Source organism: Mobula birostris, chromosome 6 (genome assembly GCF_030028105.1).
Source record: "Mobula birostris isolate sMobBir1 chromosome 6, sMobBir1.hap1, whole genome shotgun sequence".
Classification (NCBI taxonomy): Eukaryota; Metazoa; Chordata; class Chondrichthyes; order Myliobatiformes; family Myliobatidae; genus Mobula; species Mobula birostris.
In genome coordinates this window covers 182,924,094-182,940,544 of record NC_092375.1, presented here as the reverse complement: position 1 = coordinate 182,940,544, position 16,451 = coordinate 182,924,094, and the positions used below count along the sequence as shown (strand labels likewise).

The window sequence follows — 16,451 nt, the reverse complement described above, 5'->3', positions numbered from 1 at the left end:
ATGAATAATGATGCAATTTTCATTACAAATTTCATTCAAGTACTTTTCCAGAAAGCAAATTCAAAAAAAAATCACATCAACACTTCATTTTTTTTCAATAGGATAGTACAGCACAGTACAGGCCCTTCGGCCCACAATGTTCTGCCGACCCTCAAACTCTGCTTCCAATATCAGCCCCCACCTTAAATTCCCTCAAACTCTGCTTCCAATATCAGCCCCCACCTTAAATTCCTCCATATATCTGTCTAGTAGTCTCTTAAACTTCACTAGTGTATCTGCCTCCACCACTGACTCAGGCAGTGCATTCCACGCACCAGCCACTCTGAGTAAAAAACCTTCCTCTAATATCCCCTTTGAATTTCCCACCCCTTACCTTAAAGCTATGTCCTCTTGTACTGAGCAGAGGTGCCCTACATCCAGGTCATTAATAAAAATCACGAAAATTAGAGGTCCCAGAACAGATCCTTGTGGGACACCACTAGTCACAATCCTCCAATCTGAATGTACTCCCTCCACCATGACCCTCTGCCTTCTGCAGGCAAGCCAATTCTGAATCCACCTGGCCAAACTTCCCTGGATCCCATGCCTTCTGACTTTCTGAATAAGCCTACCGTGTGGAACCTTGTCAAGTGCCTTACTAAAATCCATATAGATCACATCCACTGCACTACCCTCATCTATATACCTGGTCACCTCCTCAAAGGACTGTATCAGGCTTATTAGACATGATCTGTCCTTCACAAAGCCATGCTGACTGTCCCTGATCAGACCATGATTCTCTAAATGCCCAGAGATCCTATCTCTAAGAATTTTTTCCAACAGCTTTCCCACCACAGACGTAAAGCTCACTGGTCTATAATTACCCGGACTATCCCTCTCGAGTTTTACGGTGTGACATTAATTTCATAATCACAAGAAAGTCTGCAGCTACAGGAAATCCAGAGCAACACAAGGATGAGAGGGAAAATGGATTAGCCATGAGGAAATGGCGGAGCAGACTCGATGGGCCAAATGGACTAATTCTGCTCCTATATCTTATGGTCTAAGGATGTAATGTTGAGGCTTTATAAAGCACTGGTGAGGTCTCACTTAGGCTACCATGAGCAGTTTTTGTCCCTTTATCTCAGAAAGGATGTGCTAACGTTGGATAGTTCAAAGGAGGCTCACAAAAATGATTCCAAGATTGAAAGGATTGTCATACGAGGAGCGTTTGACTGCTCTGAGCCTCTCCTCACTGGAATTCAGAAGAACCTATTGAATGGTAAAAGGCCTTGATAGAGTGGATGTGGAGAGGATTTTTCTTAGGGTGAGGCATTCTAAGACCAGAGGGCACAGCCTCAGAATAGAGGTACATCCTTTTAGAATACAGATGAAGAGGAATTTTTCTAGCCAGGGAGTGGTGAGTCTGTGGAATTCTTTGCCACAGGTGGCTGTGGAGGCCAAGTCATTGGGTATATTTAAGGGAGAGATTGATAGATTCCTGATCAGTTAGGGCATGAAAAGATACGGGGCAGAAGATTGGGGCTGAGGGAAAATGGATCAGCCATGATGAAATGGCAGAGCAGACTCAATGGGGAAGTGGCCTAATTCTGCTTACAGTTTAACAGACACAAAGTGCTGGAGGAACTCAACAAGTCAGCCAGCATCTGTGGAAAAGAATCAACAGCAGATGTTTTGTATGTGTAACATTAATTTACTTTACTTCACTGGAAGTCCAAGTAGTCTACAATACAATGATATATTGAGTCTACAGTCTAAAAGTGCCTTCTTTTTCAGGCCTTCACACTTCTGTACCTCCTTCCTGGCGGTAGCAATGAGAACAAAGGATGACCTGGGTGATGGGGGTCCATAATGATGATGCCACCTTATGGAGACATCACTTCTTAAAAATGTCTTGGATACTCCTGAGGCTGGTGCCCATGATGGAGCTGACTAAGCTTACAACTCTCTGCAGCTTACTTTGATCCTGTGCAGTAGCCCCCACCATACCAGTCAGTAGGTAGCATTCAACACCAATTCATTTTGATCCACTGATTTTCAGAAGAATTTAGTTTCAAAAACAACTTAAAATTTGAGATCAACTACTCTGCCAAAAAAACTAATTGCATCATTCAAAATTCAAATGCAGCACAAAATTCATATTCTATGAGAGATGGGAAAAAGCACAGCTGGAGTTTGTGAATAACTTGCTTCCCTATTTAATACATTGTGCTCATAATTCGTCTATTGTTAACAGCAAATTCCACAAAGCTGAGCACGTTTCATCCTTTCGAATGGAATTGTTCACTACATGGCTGTGTGTTCTCCTCCACTGAACAATTACCCAGGCCTAACCATGAGACTGAAAATGAATATATTCCTTATTTGAGAAAACAGGACATTCAAAAGATGTCTAGTGTCTTGTTTCTATGTTCCTTGTCATTTTCAAAGACACATCTATTGGTGCTTGACAGAGAAAATGCATTAGTAAAATTTCTTCTGCAGCCTTTTTCAGTGACTGGAACATTTCCCGTCTGTTCTATTCAGGAATGTAGACTATTCTCCTTGTGAAGGAAACATAATTACTTGTAAGAACAGCCTAAGATGTCCACATATGAATAATAATTTATATTGCAGAGCAGATTCGCTTCATTCAAGCACTGCTGTTGACCAGATCAGCAAGACTAAAACGTCTTTAAATTAAGACCTCAGGGAAAAGCCATATAGTTATCTACCTGGGAACACATAATGCACCACCATGATGATAAATAAAGTTTTTTTTTGTCAAGTAGCAAATTAACTGAAAATATGTAAGTGATATTGTGCAGCAAGCTGTCAGTGACAGTTTTAACATTTAAATATCCTTTGGGCCAGTAACTTTAAAGTAAAAATATTATAAAGTATCAGAGGTGATTTTCTGCATTAATACATTTAATATACAAATGTCCAGTGACTTAACTAAAAATAAGTTATTTCATTATTTTGTGCTTTTAGAATATATCAATATTAACATACTGACTTCATTATTATTAACTAATGGTGAGTGGTAGAATATAAAAACAATGTTTAAGGACGCACATTTCATTAGAAACAAAATGTGGATTTTTAGGTTTTGCAAATTTTGGTATTAAGTTTACTGATATTGATCTTCTTTATCCAGTTTTTTTTTTATCCATATTAACAGTTAATATTCTGCCTATTAACAAGCATATTATGTGAATGGACATTTTAAATTATGCCTGAAAAAAATGTACTATTTACACCAACGTCTCTCCAAAATAGTAACAATTTTATGCAACACAATCCATCCTAAATGTTGAATACAAATACCAAAAAGAACTATTTCAGAAAGGCAAGCCCTTAAAAGATTGTTGGCTTTAGTGTACTTTTATCTCTCGAATCAGCTTTCCAATCATCAAACATAGCAACCTTGTGCATTGTGCTCAATTCAAGAGTGACTGAACAAAAATTTGGCAGATCATTTTTTGGTGCTGGGCTGTGGCCTGGAGAGCTGCTGAACAGGAAGGTGCTTTGCTGTCATTTAAATGGATGACAGGGTAGTTTTGTTACTAATGTGGGAGCATCTCATTTGACTATTTTCTCAGGCACTGTGTAAAGGTAAATAAAACAGTGAGCAAATCAAGAAGAGTGAAAGGATGTAAACTGAGGGTGGAGCAAACGGGGTGCAACATTACCTTTCCTTGCTGCAGAGAAATCAAAGGCAACATCTAAAATGCATGACCTGTACTCAGTTTAAAGTAAACAGTGGATAGTGATTCCAATCCCCATGTGTCACTGCAATGATGGCTTGACAGGTTAGACTTTGAGCAGACAGAAATGAAAGCTATCAATTCAAATTTAATTCAGCAAACTTTCAAATTTAAACAGTTTGCCCTATTATTGGAACCCTTTTGAAGATTAAGCAATCGCGTGGAATTATTAACCTTAATATTATTTATTTACCGATGTTTAAACCAGAAACACGCTGGCTTCTCGGAGATTATGTGGTAAGTGCCTATTCTCAATAACGCTGAAAAGGGGTTTTCTAAAAAAAGAATCAACTATAGTTAATTACAGGAAGCCTGAAATAGTTGGAAGTATAAATATTAATATTTAATCTTTGATTAGCATTTTTCCTGTGACTTGAAGACTAAATATACACAGAAAGTTGCAAACGTTTGTTGGAAAGCAGTGCAAGACAAATTTTAAGGAAAAATGCTGGAATAAAGGAAAAACTGATTTATCATTTGGATGTGACAGAATGTTAAGAAATAGCACTACTAAGTGTTTACTGAAAAGAGAAGAAATTGAAATGTTGAAGAGTTTCTTTGCTTTTGCTGGTGATCATAAAAAACTAAGTAAATATTATGTCCCTCAAAAACTTAAAAGATGGGATGTACCTCATTTAATGGCATTCAAAACATATCAAGCTCTCTTTCCCCCTTTACCCTCTTTTCGAATGTTATGTCTATTTTAATGAATTGTATTCCCACTTTGAATAAGATTTGACTTGGTTAAGTTTACTGGACATGACGATGGATTTCCCAACCAGCTCTCTGTGTGAACTGGCACTTTTGGACATGCTAACAAGTATCAAATACATAAGAAAAAACAACTTAGGAGTTCTTACAAAAATACATGTAAAGGGTGCTTAGCAAACATACATAAGGTTCATGCAAGACTTTCAAACGTTATATCTGAAGGGCTTTGATCTAATCGAAATAAAGCCTTATTTCCTCCGCACAGAAAATTCCCGAGTCCAACTATGCACACTCCAATCTTAAGTTTCATTTCATATGGTATGCATTAAAAGACAGAATATGGAATTATCATCATGTTTTCCATGATGGCACGTTATTATGCAGAGACAAAATACAAGTAAATTGGCCCATGGGTAGTCAAAGCATGGAGCAATGGGTTCATCAAGATAATGAAATAATACTTTGCTCCGCTGACGATCACCCACGAATTTCATATACTTTTACTAATAAAAATGAGTTTTATTAAATATATTAAATTATAAATATAACATGGTTATTCTGGGCCCCACTGTAATTTTAAAATAATGATTAAAACAAGGTGTCCAAAAGGGTCAATGGATAACTGTACGACAGAACATTACAGGAGCCTCAGTCAATTACAAAAAGCCCATCAGTTGTTCTGACAATTGAAAATAACTTAATGGAGACCAATGAAGATTCTTGAATCAAAAAACGCTTTGATACAAATTGAAGAAAGCGATATCTTGTATGAGAGGGTTCACAGTTTTGGAGGTCAGATGGCTGCATCCTAAAAGACAATGCCAATGTTGTGGACAGCAGCAGAATTATGAGACATCTAAAGAATGGATATTGAGCTTTCTTCCCATAGATTAAGGTGCAATGTAAATATGTATTGAGAGAAGACTCAAGGAAAATGTGTACAGCTAATTAAATACAAGAAAAAAAAAGTCCAGAAGCAAAAACTCCAGACCAATACAAAAAAATACGATGCCAAATTTAAAGTTCATTAACTCCCTATCACATCATTAGGGAAAGAATTAAATCCACAGCTGGTAACCTTGTTAGAGGGAATGTGCTGGAGCACATTCCAAACAGAAGCAGTGTGGTAGTGTAGTGGTTAGCACAACGCTTTACAGTACCAGTGATCCAGGTTCAATTCCTGCCACTGCCTATAAGGAGTTGGTACGTTCTCCCAGTGATCACATGGGTGTCCCCCGGGTGCTCCGGTTTCTTCCCACAGTCCAAAGATGTACTGATTAATTGGTCATTGTAAATTGCCCCATTATTGGGCTAGGATTAATTTGGGGGATTGCCTAGTGGCGCAGCTCAAAGGGCCAGAAGAGTTTATTCTGTGTTGTATGTCAAACCATTGATGTGGATTTATCTGTGTGTGATAGGATAAATATAGAATATTCACAATATTGAATTTTCATCCAGGTCCTTAACTTTCTAACTCTACTCTGTTAGTTTTGTTGAATATATTAAGAGCTAAGACAAAATGGTTTAGATTTCCCAGTAAAGGGATGTGTGTATTTTCTTCTTTTCCAAAACCACCTGTAGTCTATGCCATTTAAATAAAAAAAATACAAATTGCCATACAAATTTACTTTAATTCACATTATCTCAATGAGATCATTTTGTGTCAAAATATAATGTACAGATTAATATATTAATCTAACTAATAATATACTTTTTCCAGCTCTTTCCTCTTAAATTACTCCAATTTTTCCTCAAATTTCAGGCACACAAACAAATAAAGCAATCAGGAAGGAACACATTTAGAACTTTCTTTCAGTATTGTTCTATAGTTGTCTGCTCAAATGCATGCAAAAATACTTAGGAGACTGCATTAGTTCCTTAAGAAAGATTTTAGCTTCAACTTAATTTCTTCCATTAAACTGAAGATGAAAATCTGATCCAGTACTACACCGCACTATTGAATATCCTTTTCTATGGTTCATCACACTGGTACTTTAGCCAATCATAACATATTTGCCTTAGCACATGGCTATTCACCTTAATTAATATTGTGTGTTAAAAATTTTTAAGTGAACTTCAAGCATAAAGTATGCAGAGAGACAGCAGGATTCCTTTCTCTTCCATCAATACAAGACGGGCAATTGCTCCCGAATTTATCTTGAATCTCAAAATTATAGAGTCGTAAAATATTAACTCTTTCCCAAACTTCTCTGATGATATAAAAATTCACAAAGCCGTTCCAGTTATTGTTGAACAACATGGTCTTTAATTCACGGTAACAATTTTATGCTGCTTAAAATTGTCGATTACATCTGGTAGATTCCTTAAATTTAATTTTATGCAGAGGCAACCTTTATCGGACGGAATAAAAAAAATAGATAAACCAAATCTCAAAAGCATGAATATTAAATTATAAAATAGGTGTGGGTAATATAAATCTCATGTGCCCATGGAAATGTATTATCCTTATTGTGGAAATATTAAACATTGAGAATAAATTTGCATCAGAAGTAGTTATGTGACATGTATTAAAGCTACTTTACCCAAGAATAAACTATTCTACTTTCTGGAACTTACTGAATAAAAACACAACAAGCAAGTCACAAAATTCTAGTTCAAACAGAAATCAAGACTAATGTTGGCTACTATACATTTCACTGAAGGCTGAAATGGGGTCCTAAATTAGTCCTCCTAAATTAATAATGCGATTTGACTGCATCTTCTATTGGAAACTGGATGTGATTAATAGTATTGCTTACAACAACAAGAAGGTCAAACCCTAATCCCAAACTCACTATGGTAAAGAGGAAAGCAGATGGGTCACAACTCGACATTTGCACTTGAGTGAATGACAAGTCATAACAGATCAAAATACCCAATTATTCCTTGCCTTTAGCAAATAAAAGTTGCTTTAAAACTCTGCAGTTTATCACAGTGTTAAAAAATTGGACTATCTCGTTATGAAAGTACAGACAGGTCAAGTTTGCCACAGCCACAATAAGACAGTTCAGCAAAGGGAATCCAAGCAGCTGTATCTGTGAATATAGACTCAACACACTGTGAACAGTGGCTCCTGTGGATAGTGAACTAAATCATTCCAGGTCTCTTGCAACGGTAAATAGGCCAAACATCTTCTATCTACCGTCAGTAACTTAAAATACTTTGCATAGAAGATACACATAGTACCCAGCAACTACACTGTCAATATGGTGCACAGCATTACCCAATGCAAGCAAACACGATTGTAAATATTTAGCTTAAGCTTCAATGACAAATGAAGAATATTTGTTTTCTCACTCATTAGCTTCATTTACATCTACACAAAATAATACAAACATCTAAAAAAGAATTTAATGTTTTTAAACCTTAATCTTTCAAAATTCTCATCTAGCTACAAATGTTATGCTTTGAGAAGTTAACCCATGCCTTTTTGTTTGCATGAAAAGGTTTATTTTTCTATTTCATTATAAATATAATTGACTTAGATTTACTCCACCCTCAGAATGAAAAATGTAAATATTAAGCTTACTTTCATTTGTAACAAATAATGAACATTAAAAGCCAAATCATGCAAAATCTGAGAAAAGGGTAAGATTTATTAAATTAAACAAAGTCCACAGTGAACAACGTGCAGTTACTAACCAGTGGTTTTTCAGCTACATTCTGCATCTTATTGCAATATAAAAATTATGCACATCCCCTCATACATTAACCATAAAATATATTGGTGTTAAAATAATTGAAATTCAAAAAAACTATGAGCTTATAAAGAAGATAATGAAATTTATGTAATATATGATTTTTGAGTCAATTGTTACAGAGAATAACAGCTAAAATGCACTTTATACAGCTATTAAAGATATGACCCTATTGCAGCTCTCTTTTGCGGTGCACTTTCTACATCGGCAAGGCCATTAATCAAATGGCAGGTTCAAATTGATGCATTTTATATAGACAGCCCTGACCACACACTTTAATTGCCTAGTATTAAATAGTAATTAAGTTTAAGTTTAATTAAAAAATTAAGTGGATGTTACAGCCATTTATTGGTTTGAAGAAGTCTTTAGCAGTCACAGTCCTCCCAGTCTGAATGGTGAAGATGCTGCAATTTGTTATCGACAGTCACTCAAATATGAGGTCATTTCCCAAGTCTGCTGCGAACAAAGGTGAACTAGGCAACTAATGAATGCTATGACCAAGAAGAACATAGACAATCTGGAGGCAAATGGTAATAAAACTTAGTAAAGAAAAATGTAGCAGTGATTGAGACACACCTTCATAAAGTATACTGCCATCAAGCAGTTTTACTGACAATCAGTTTGCTTATCCTTCAGGTACATCATAAGCCACCAGGCAGAGTAATTTCAATTTTAAAATTATCACAAAATTACTTAATTCTATAGTTAAATAGGACTGACCAAAAAACTTACTTTTATTAGAAGCCCAGAATGAACAATTCCACTTTACACCATTATTTAAATGTTATACAATACACATACTATGAAATTATTCATGACTAAATCAGCATGTTCATTTTTTAAATATTTCATATTTAAAATCTGAATGATATTCTGTCAAAGAGAATTACAATTGTTAAATGTATAATTCCAAAAGTACTTATTTCTCATATCTTGCTTATATTAATCCCATTTTTTCACTACCCTTCTGTTCACGCAATTTCTGATATGGAATTTATTATTCTACACTGAATCTTTAACAGCCACATTCATTCAATCACTTCTCATTAAGATTAAACTATAAGATTTTAAACAGGCTTTCCTGATTGTTCAACAAGCTGATCAAGTGAGCAACAACTAGACAAACCTGAATGATCCTGGGTTCGATTCCCGTCTGGGCTAAATTAGTCCTCTGCCAAAACACAAGAGTTTGCCACAGCAACTCTGTGTTAGGGAGGAAAGAGAAAGCTACCCAGAGTTCATTATTTTAATCCAATGAATCCTGTAAGAATGTGTGCACATTTAGATTTGAACAGCCTACCAACATTCACTGGCTGGCTTGCATGTAAACAAAAGCAACTTTAAACTGTAGCATGGTGACTGAAGCCTATTATCCACAGGTCTAAGCATTTATAAAAGGTGAGAGATGAAGAAGATTATATAAAAGATAAATGCAAGCTTCTACCTGCCACTCTTGAAAAAATTGTCATGAAATGTTACTATAATTTGATGGTATTATTAAAAGTATTTTTTTTCTTTTAAGAATCTACACTACAGAACAACTTTCATTGAAAGATAATGTTGGATTTGGCAAAGATTATGATAATTTTGGTAAATACAGAAGGAAAAAACCCACTGATTTCAATTTTTCATTATGCATTTGTGAATATGCAAGATTATCAAGCAAAACACAGGAATTATAAAATAAATGCTTTTACAGTCTCAGCTGGTTGGATCCTGTAACTATGTCTGATTTTGAACAGGACTAATGCACTCCACAAGGCAAAGAATTGTAATTGTGTTTTTCAGTTTCATATTGCAGCAAAGTAAAAAATCAATACCGTTTGTCTAGCCTGCAGTAAAAATGGAATCTCTTATTGAGTAATTAAACACCCATTATTGTCATGGACAGCAAAACAATGAATTTTAAAAGAGAACAAATTTTTATAATGAAATACTGGAGTGACAAATACATTTCTAGAAATAGACGGACAATAAAATTCCTAAATGCTTTTGGTATTGAACAAGGCAAAGAACTGGAAGAGGGAAAAAAGAACAATCATGCAATAACAATGTAACCTTGAACTAAAATCATTTCAGCTGGATATAAAATACAGGCTCCGGTATTTGAACATACTTTGAACTTTTATCTCTGGATCACTGTCAGTATTTGAAAGAAAGTAAGTAATTCTGGCAACAGTGCAGTTAATGTAAATAGATTGGAATTTGCTGCATTCTTATTTTTGGATCTTTTAAATTCACATAATATTGAGACAGTGCCAACTGTGTCTTAGCATCTGACTATGTAAGTAATTGACCACTCATTTGACCAGATATTTTGATGCACTATATTTATAAAGTTAAGTTTGTCTGCGCATGCAAATAATGACCCTGTTATCAAATCTGTATCAGGCCATTGCAATGAATCGTTAATGCACTGGTCAGCAAGTATGCTTTGCACCCACAGACTTCTGGTCAATACACAGTTATTTCCAGTCCAGGGTGTCTGAGACAGGAGTTTGAAGCTGATTACATAGACATTTTTCCGACATTCCCAAACCTGTATGGCAGTTTACCAACATTTCCATCACATTTTTACAGACCAGACTACTGATATGCTCTCAGGTACCAAGGCTCCTGCAGTCAATGTATGGCATTCTGCCAAGTACGTAGCTACATGGTATCTCAGAGCCTTGTATAAAGCATTCACTGGGCAATAGAAAGAGAACTCTGCAAAATACTGGAATATTACAAACACAATTTGGGAAATGAAAAAAAATCGGGATTTGGATTTACGAACTTCAAATCTCGTTTTCCTCTATTTCAATTACTTTATATTCTGAAACTCAATTGTTATTTTCCTCAGAACTTTTCATGGAAATATTAAAAAGTTGTCCCTCCGCTACACTGTAATCATATATAGCAGTTACTAATCTGCTCTATTAAAATGTAAACACTGTAATGAAGACATCAGTTTTTAGGCAAATGTCTTCCTGTGCCACTTGGGATATGATAATTACTTGTGTAAATCTATGGATGCTCATGAATTCTCCACAATCCAGATTAAAAGTATTAACATTAAATCTCCCTTCCCCCAATGTTCTCCCCTGAAACCCACTCCCCTCACCATCCCCCTCTTTAGGGACTCCCCTGTCCAATTCCCAATTTGTACACGAATCCAAATACCACTTCTTACCAGCCATTGATCTGCTTTTTAAATTGTAAGGCAAGAGCAAAATTTTGACGCAACATACTAAGTTAAAACTACCTTAACTATCTGGAAAGAAACAGCTCTTCTATTTCATTCTCCTGTACCAGAGTGACTATTTCATTGGCGAATGATACTTCCGAGGGGTGCTCGAATGATGCTTCAAACAGAATCACAGGAGGTGCTGAAGGTAAAGGAGAGCCTCAAACTTTTTTTTTGGCTTTAATTTGTTTGTGCTGCATGCTGTCAGTCAGAACACACAAAAAAATTGACCAAGCAGACAATCTCAGCAGCTGAATGTTGATCATGTCAGGGAAGTGTGTCAAGGATTTGTGGTCCTTCATCTTCAGCAGCAGAGCAAACACATCCCTCAGAGCAGCGACAGACAGCTGGTTTCACTTTGTTATGTAGCCCAACCTAGATCTGTACAAAAAATTGTCAGCACTCACAGAAATAACACAAAGAAAACATATCCAGCTGCTGAAAGGGTGAACATCATGCATATTAGAAATGGGATTTGTTATATTTGCATGATGCTAGCTCCCCTGGGTCTCCTCTTTCTAATCTAAAGCACAAACACAACACTTAACATATTTGCTTACAGCTGACAAGCTGAGGTTGATGGCATTTTACTACAGCAGTCTTATTTACAGATACTGTAAAATGCATTATGCTTTAACCAGAACAGGACAAAAGTACTGTTTATTACATACTTGCTCAAATATTCATTATTTTTACTGCTTATCTATTAAGCAATGTAACATGCACACATTAAAATCATTTTTCTGCAATTTAAAAATAATTATATTTGAAGCCACAGTGGATACAAAAATCAGGCAACCTATTTATTTTGTATAAAGTTATTTTCCATATGTAGACCAATAATTTAACTCTTAAAAGCCAATGCTCTGCTGACACTGACATTGTTGAACAATTTCACAAATGCAAACTTGGGCATTTAGGAATGTCTCTCTACTTGTGCGGATTTTAGCGCTTTTCCGGAAAGTATCATTCTCGAATATTTTGTCTAAGCAAACAGACTCCATTCAAGACAGATCTTTTTTTAAAGTTGCTGTTGTTTGCACATGAGCCACACTCTGGATGGGGTACACGGGGAGGCATATTGTTTTCGAATGATTACACTACGGCAATTCGCTCACATGCAAAATACTTTAGCCAAAGTCCCTGGACCTCCTCCGCATATTAATTCGTATGACAACGTTTGCATGGGGATGCAAGGGGGCCAAAAGTCCTCGAACTGGAAGGGGGACGGATGGGGTAGACATATGTCATCGTCAATATGTGGAAGTACACTTCACGGTGTTTACGTGATGCCACTGAAGGACTTCCATCATTGACCACCTCAGGGAGGCGAAAACAAAATAACCCTCACACGTTGCTTTCACGCGTCCCTGGGCCGGGTGAAATTTCCTAAGTTTGCATTTTATTTCTGCAGAGACTCGCCAAGGCAATAGTCTTCACATCAAATTTAACTGGTGCCCCTATTGATTAGACAAATTACGAATTCCTGTAAATATCTCATTAAAATAAACTAAGCGTAGAAAATCAGATTCTACTCCAAATATCCAACAGCATAAGGTCTTTATTACTATCTTCGATTTCGGACTTTAGGACTACATTAATTGGCGGAACATTTTTATTTCCCTTGTCCTTAACTCAAACCACTCTTGGGTTTGTTATGGCTGTGTACACATCTGTATCCATGCAATGTAATTAAATGGCATACACATTTACATATAATTCTCGAAAATAAGCTGCCAAACACCCTCAACCAGGTTTTATAATCTGTAATTGATTAATGCGTTCAAGTTTTGTTGCCAATAAGATTTTTGAAATAAGTGGCACATCAGTATTTTTTTAAATCCTAAATCATACGACTGATAATTATAGGTAACCGATGCCTAACCCTAACCTGCTTTCCGCTGGCCGCTCACTGTGAAATTCGCACTAATGAATACCAATTGCAAAAATCGCATTCCCGTCAAATAGCAGTTCTCATCAACTTGTACTGCCCCCGATTTAAAATTTATAAACGCGATAGCCTCTCCACAGCATCCTGAGCGCACCACTACTAAATCCGCTATGAATATATATTACAGCTTTAACGTGAAATCGGAAGACTCCCTGAAGCTCCAAAATTATGAATGGTATATATTAAACATCTTTAAGGAGGGAAAAAAAGCCTTCTGCTCTCAAGAGTCTTTTGCAAATGACAAAATACAACAGCAACAACAAAAAAAATCATACCATAAACACTCGCGCTACTGATCATTTCTTGCAGCCGCACAATTGAATTCACATTCAGAATTCCAACGGTTGGGTTTTCATTAACCACTTTTTCCCCCTCTCTCTCTCTCGGCTATCAAATTTCACTGCTGAAAACGTGGAGCCTTTCGTCAGGTATTCATTTAACCTACATGCATATAATTAGGGGAGAAAAGCGACATCAACAAAAAAAAGGGATCCGAGGGAGACCAGCGGAGGGAGAGAGAGAGAGCGCGCGCGCGCGCACACAGACACTCACACATACACATACACACACAAACACACACACACACACATAAAATACAACCACATGATCTCGAATCCCAGTCGCTGTCAATTTCACTCACTTCCATGGAAACTAACAAGAAGCTCCGGGGAGGACAGTAATAGGATCGCTTTACTGTATATACCATTAGATTATACATATTCATGGCACAATACGCCCACCATGCTTCCTCCCAAGCCTGAAAATAGATGATGTGGTTATCTCTTCAGACCCGAACAGTTACAGCATAGGTTCAGCCTCGCTTCTGACACTTGAGTGCTGTTTTTTTTGGAATAAAGAATTCCCCTTGTATACCATGACAAGTAATTGCTTTTATTACACTTTGACCAGAAGTTGTTTCCCCAGCAGATCAAGCTCCGAAGCACTCTCACTTTCTCACCGGCTGCCTGAATCGACAGCAGAATAAGTCTGCCCAGCTCCAATGGGGAACAGAAGATGCACATGGGGGGTGGGGGGGCCGAACTCTCGAAATCTCGCTGCTGCAATTCCCCCGCTCACTTCAATGAAAACTCTGACTCTTCCTTTGTTTTGCAAGAGTCCGCTACAGGCCACGGATAATACAAGGGGGGTCTCCCGATGAAGATAAACATTGGGCAAGTCAGGCGCGGTTTTTTTTTCCGCTCCGTGCACATAATCTCTCTCTCCTTGCGCTCGCTTCGGTTTACGGGATTCAAACATAAATGTTGCTGCCATTCGAGGCGGAATAAAAGTCTTACCTGGGATCGCTCAGAGGGCCGCCGCAATTCGAACCATCCACCCCGTGTTTACTGTTGAACGGGAACTCGACGTGAGTGAGAATTGCCAGGGCTTTGAAATCATTCCAAGTTTTCAAACCAGTGCGCTCGGATGCCTGCCATGTTGGAATTCTGACCCAAAACAGCTGCCTGGGCCGAGGCGAGGAGCACGCATGCGTCCGAGCCGGAGAGGCAATTTCAAACCAGATCTCAGCAATGCAAACTGCAGACACCGAGTGCTTCACTGAGAGAGTCGCCCAGCTTCAGCAAGTTACAACCTCTGTCTTCAATCTCGAGTGCTCTCTTCGTGAAATACTCCTTGCATTTCCCCCCTGAATGAAGTGTCCCGAACCACTTTTATTTTTTTTAAGCAGCTTTATTGGCTACTGTTAACTGGTAAAGGAATTTAGCGTTGTTACTAAAATATTAACACACTTCAGGTTTTGGATTAATCAAGATTTTTATGAACAGGTGTATTAAATTATCCCCTTTCCAAAGACTGTGAAACATCCGCTCGTCATAACTCAGTTGCACAGAAATGAAGATTAAAGGACGCCATTGTATTGACCGATGGCATGTATATAGAACATAGAACACAGGAACGGGCCCTTCGGCCCACAATGTTATGCCGAACCAGCTAAAAAGGAAATTAAAAAACCAAAACTAATCCCTCCTACGCACACAATGTCCTCCCCCCTCCACCTTCCTCATATTCGTGTGCCTGTCCAAACGTCTCTTGTGTTTTTGCCTCTACCACCATAACAGACAGCACATTCCAGGCATCTACCACTCTCTGGGTAAAAGCCCTTCACATCCTCTTTAAACCTACCGCCCTCTCACCTTCAATGCATGCCCTCTGGTCTTAGACATTTCTATTTTGAAATGTTGTTTTGAAACGTTCTGTTGTTAAGCACAATACTATTGATTGTCTCTGACGAGCCCAGAAGTATCTCGAGTTATTCTCCGACGGCCCGGAGAAAAGTCTGATAAAATATATCACATCAAATTCAACCTCAGAGTTTTAAAGGAAAAATGTTGTTCTTTGACATCTGAAATACAAACACACATGTACAGCACTGTCTGTGTATACCTTCAACCAGCGATTTAGAAGAGCTCTAAATGTTATCTTATAAATAACAATACGTTTATAAAGAATCTTATGTTTTAAGTTACAATGATAAAGCGAGTCTCTGCTATAACGGGACATTCACAGAGGGAAATGAAACAGAGGCATAATTCAAAAAAGGAAATGTGTAATAAAGTGTAACTGCTCAAATGTTGGATTAATCTGTAATTATGATTCCTTAGAAGATACCTCTAGCTATTGGCGTGCATTAATAAAAAGGACCAAATAGTGTTCAAGTGGTGTAAATTCATTGGTGCACTCCATTGGGTCGAGCTGAAACATCATTTGCAATGTGTTTGTAGTGCAGCTTTGGGGAGAGTTTTATTTCGGTGGAATTGATCAATGTATGCAAACAGTTTTGTACATTTAGGACAAAGATATTTCAAAACGTAATCTGGAAATTTCAAATAAAAGCAGAAAATGTAGTCGTGTGCAGTATGTCAAAGATCACCAATGAAAGGAAAAGGTGACTGATAGCACCCTGGCCGTGTACTCTATATCAGCTGAAAGCAACGGATGAAGAATTATGGAATATCTTGAAATGAAGATAGAAGAGGGGGAGAATGTGAGGAGGAAGGGATTTCTCTCCGCAGATCAAAAAATGTCCGGGAAATAAATGGGAAAAGTTTGAAAACATATCGATCGTTATATTAAAGTACAAACAATATAACAAC

General features: G+C 37.3%; 1 protein-coding gene across 1 annotated transcript in view; it reads right to left on the bottom strand.

The window, feature by feature from the left end:
- Positions 1-14,763, bottom strand: part of fign (fidgetin) — a 94,092-nt gene extending 79,329 nt beyond the window's left edge. Inside the window, exon 1 of the mRNA XM_072259666.1 lies at positions 14,634-14,763. The gene's annotated coding sequence lies outside the window, so the exon portion shown is untranslated. The remainder of the gene's footprint in view (positions 1-14,633) is intronic.
- Positions 14,764-16,451: the final 1,688 nt, after the last annotated feature.